The 4,771-nt window shown below is 41.9% G+C and overlaps 1 protein-coding gene across 2 annotated transcripts in view; it reads left to right on the top strand.

The window, feature by feature from the left end:
* Window positions 1-3,984: 3,984 nt before the first annotated feature.
* Window positions 3,985-4,771, top strand: part of psd2 (pleckstrin and Sec7 domain containing 2) — a 39,856-nt gene continuing 39,069 nt past the window's right edge. Inside the window, exon 1 of one of the 2 annotated variants that reach the window (XM_086023485.1) lies at window positions 3,985-4,123. The gene's annotated coding sequence lies outside the window, so the exon portion shown is untranslated. The remainder of the gene's footprint in view (window positions 4,124-4,771) is intronic. The other variant, XM_086023484.1, reaches the window with a different exon arrangement.

Genomic DNA, 4,771 nt, shown 5'->3' with positions numbered 1-4,771 from the left:
ATGTTATGTTTTTGAGTTTTTCCTTGCCCCCCTGAGGGTTAAGATCAGGGGATGACGTGTATATGCTGTCGGCTTTGGGCATGTGAAGCCCTTTGAGTCTTTCCTGTGATTAAGGGCTGTATAAATAAATTTGACTTGACTTGACTAATGACACACACCACGTTTGCTAATCAGCTACTAGCTTTCCAGTTAGCAAATGTAGCATGAGTTGAAATGCTATGTATACTTTCCGGTATGTCCGTTCCTTTTTCTTGACATTTTCATTGTTTGTATGTGCATGCTTCGCCCAGTCTCTCATCATAAGTAGAAAGGCACTGTCTTCCTATTGGTCAATGCCGAAGAACCAATTGAAGAACGACGTAGGACCTGTTACACTACGCGGCAAGATGGACAAAAATTCGGACATGCCAAACATTCGCGGTGGTGGTCGTGAAGCGTCCCAGACGCCAAACGACCAATCGCTAAGTATGTCACACTACACCAGCTACAATGACTGTCAAGACAACTCGAAATCGGTCACAAGACACTACGTTTGTCTGCGACACGTCTGTCGGCCCAAAATTGCGCTACATTCGTCTGTCTGACATTGGCATTAATGGGTACAAGTCTGAATTTAGAGTTGAATGCTTTTAGTATAGTCCCACACTATGTTGCACATGCTGGACAGCACTCAAGTCTATGGAAGAGGTGCAGCATAACAGCAAGATGAAGAGGACGCCCCTGCAGTACAGAACAGTAACACGTTATACTGTTTTTATTTTTGTTGTTCTCACTGAGCAGAGGGACTATTATGCTTCTTTGTATTCTTTTGAGCTCTGATCATAAGTATTGCCGCTCCATGTGTGTTTTTAATTACTGTATCATATATACTAATTTAAAGAGCTTGGGATTTTACTAAAAATTGAGCGTCCATTATTCGTCATCCCTCTGCAGTGTGGGTACCCTTCCGTCGTCTGTCATTCTCCTTTTTTTTACGGGGGAAAAAAATAGTACCCGTCTATAGGCCGTTCCTCCTGTACTTTTAAACTGCCGTCCGTCGGCGAGTCCGACTTTCACTCGCACCACCCGCAGGTTTCCGTCAGTGTTTCTAAACTATTTAAAACAAAAAAAGAAAAAATAAATATACATATATATATATATATATATATATATATATATATATATATAGATATAGATATAGATATAGATATGTAAATGGTCTCCCAATCAGTGCTTGATGGGAGGGCTCCCGCACACGGCGCGCAGTGCTTGTTTCTGATTGGATGACCAAGTGTCTCAGAGGCACAAAGAGTTACATTTCCAAAAGGCACAGAGAAATAGTGAGTCACTGCGATCTGGAAGCCTTTTCCAAGCCTCTAACCAGCCTGCTCAAACACTCTAATCCGTACACAAAACAACAACAACTCACTATTTTCCTCCCGCGCGGCATTGAGGCCTCGCCGCGAATAATGACGGACTAAATTAAAGGGTGTTCCGTTGATTAACCCGTCTATTTTAAAAGTTTTCCTATCATTCGTCGACCGTCAGTAAAATGGGCGTCCGTCAGTGACGTACCGACGGACCGGTCCATCGGTCTGACGGAATGCCCAGTTCTGCTAACTTCCCTTAACTTGTCAAAGGGGCTTTGCATTGTTTGTTAGCATTAAGATATCTGACTTTCATTGGATGAAATAGTATTATTTGGTTGAACATGGTATGCACAAAGTTTATTCGTTTTTTTTACATGTCAGTTTTACAGAAAAGTTTAACTGAGAGTGGCAAATAGTATACAGGTTGAAGCAAGCATTTTCATTTCCTCAAAGTGATGTTAAACATTAGTCTCATGAAAGTGAGAGAGTACAAACAGACACGAAGAAATTGTGAAAAAAAGTTTAAATGCATGCTTAAATGTGGGAGAAGTAAAACTATTCCCTTTTTTTGTTTTTTTTAACATTGTCTTTCTGTATCGTGGGTGGTCAACTATTGCGGGTGGATGTGGAAAATGCCCCATACCATGAACGGGGGTTCATAGTATGTGTGACACTGGGCTGCATTTCATTGTGAGTGTGAGTGTACTTGCTTCTACTTGCAGAGTCAGGGCCGAGAGTGTGGAAACAAGTGAGTGCATGGAGACAGCAGGTGAAAAACTCAGGCCTCTTCTCTCCTTTATGATAGTAACGAAATCCACACTCATCATTGGCCATCAGAAAATGAAGCAGGATGAGGACTTGATCATTTGCATGAGAGAGGGCCAGCCCCTAAAACAAACTGATTTCAACAAGACCATAAATAGGTTGTGTAAATTGTTCTATTATTATTCAACCTTGGGGCAATGACTTGACTAAAGCATACAAAAGCAAGACATCTGGGAAGTGTTTTGAATTGTGAAAAAAAACAACCAAATGTGATAATGTGTTTCATGAAAAACATTGAATTGTTGTATAATTAATTAATTCCCCTGGATTTAATTACCCAATGTAACTGTGCATGTTTACTGTGGAAATAGTATCAAGATTGAACCTTGTTGAGGACAGTGCAGACAGTTCATCGAGAATGCACAGATAAATAACATTGTTCTATTTGACAGACACAAAACGGCCACGTCATCACAGTTCAGGGCAGACCAACTGCCGGTTAACAGCACAATCCTGCATGCTGCATGTGCCTTTTTTCTAATATGTGGGGGTAAATCAATTCCTCATTTTGTGAGGAACACGTTATGTCCACAAGACATGAACTCAACTTCTCATAAATCAGTATTTCTCCAAATGGTGACAGCTGACACCAGGTGCTATTTGTCTTTGTTCTCCAGGCTGCAGAATTGATTGCCTGCATTTCAGCCATTTATTGTGTATTTCTCATGATGGTGGGCTTTAATTGAATTGACAGTGCTCTGCAGTCAGGGAAAAGAGAAAGTGGCATGTTGAAAAGATACATTTGAGTATACCGTTGCTAATCCAACTTTATACACATCTGCAGAAGACCACCAGTCTCTGCTTAAGACTGAGTTTCATTTTCCCGATGTAGCTGTGTTTGAATTGCTATGACACACCAAGTTTTAAAACAAAAGAGAAAATAAAAACAGTTTGATGGCATGCTTTAAAGCACTGATTCCCAGCCAGTGTGGTGTCACTAAATTGGTCCAAAAATTATTTATTTACTATAACTGTACAGTATTTTACTAATCTATCTATGCCAGCGACATAGTGACATGCGAGAACATTTACAGTATATGCTCTTATAAAAGGTAATTAACTTATGTTTGCTGTTTACTTTTTGCATTTACTTTTTAAATTAATGAGAATGGATGCAGATGTATCTAAATATGTGGCTTGGCTATATTAAAGTTAGAAAACACTTCTTTAGAGGAGGAGTTTTATCATTTGCCAGAGATTGCATTCTTGACATGTGTGCATGGCTCTAAGTCAGGTTTAAATTGCTTGATTTATTTATCCTGCAGTTGGCCCTGAATATATAAACTCAGGCTATTTCATCTTGTTTTCCCTAGAAGACGTCAATGTCCTATCTTAACCAAACTTGCATGATGAATGCTTATGCCTGGATATGACATCTGTGGTACTTTAGACCTTGGACAGAACTATTTAACTGGCTGTAAATCATCTGCATGCTGCATGTGCCTTTTTTTTCAGGTCACTATTCCAACTTTCCCCCCTTCCAATCACGACTCATGTGATGTCAATACTCAGTGAAATAAATAGGCCAGTGCGAGTTGACGAGGGGGACATCCTTTCAGTTTTGCGCTCTCTTCCAGTACTGTACATCTAACGCATTTTCAGTTTCTCAATGCGTTCCAGCTTTGGTTAAAACTCTGGAGCTCATCTGTGTGTCTCCAGTGACGCGCCAATCAGTCCTCGACTGACTGAGGCGAGAGAGCGAGAGAGCGAGAGCGAGAGAGAGTGAGAGAGAGAGAGAGAGAGAGAGAGAGAGAGAGAGAGAGAGAGAGAGAGAGAGAGCGAGAGAGAGAGCGAGAGAGAGGGGGAGAGAGAGAGAGAGAGAGAGAGAGAGAGAGAGAGAGAGAGAGAGTCATTTGGGGGAGAACCCGTCTGCTCGCGCTATTCCCCGGTGCGGATGTACGGAGACAGACGGCGGAAAAGAGGAGCATCGCCACGCTCGCGTTGTACCGGTGAGTGAAGAAATATTCACCTCAATCGGACGACTGCGGTTATCATTGCATGATGATAGCATTGAATCTCAATGGAAACCAAACATTGGGTTTGGGTCTATATTTGTGTAGAATGATATACGAGCTGCTTTGACGTGATGTTTTTCAAGCTAATCTGGGATAAAAAAAAATATGAGGTCTAGACCTGCAGTGTGTGTTTAGCTAACGTAACGAACAGGTCGTGGGATTTTATGACAGATGTGTTCGTAAATTTTGCTCCTTTTCTGTATTGATCGGTTAACCCGAAGATACGTTGCTTTTTGAAACCTTTACCAAGGTCTATTTTGGAGGAAAAGAAAGACACCGGCCTCAATTGAGCTTGAAACAAGTCTCCCAGCCATCTTGTTGTCATGGTTACTGGCTCGAGGAGGCTGGGAGGACATTTCTCTCTCTCTCTCTCTCTCTCTCTCTCTCTCTCTCTCTCTCTCTCTCTCTCTCTCTCTCTCTCTCTCTCTCTCTCTCTCTCTCTCTCTCTCACACACACACACACACACCCACACCCCCACGCACCCACACCCACGCACACGCGTACACGCACACTGGGCAAGGAGACAATGAGCACTGTCTACCTAGTTTGTTTATGTCATTTAAAGTGTAGTGCGGGACTCT

The sequence above is a fragment of the Filicampus tigris genome, chromosome 2 (genome assembly GCF_054856515.1).
Source record: "Filicampus tigris isolate MCC_2025a chromosome 2, RoL_Ftig_1.0, whole genome shotgun sequence".
Taxonomy (NCBI): Eukaryota; Metazoa; Chordata; class Actinopteri; order Syngnathiformes; family Syngnathidae; genus Filicampus; species Filicampus tigris.
Note: the sequence above shows the minus strand (reverse complement) of the source record. Positions and strands in the feature narration are given on the sequence as shown.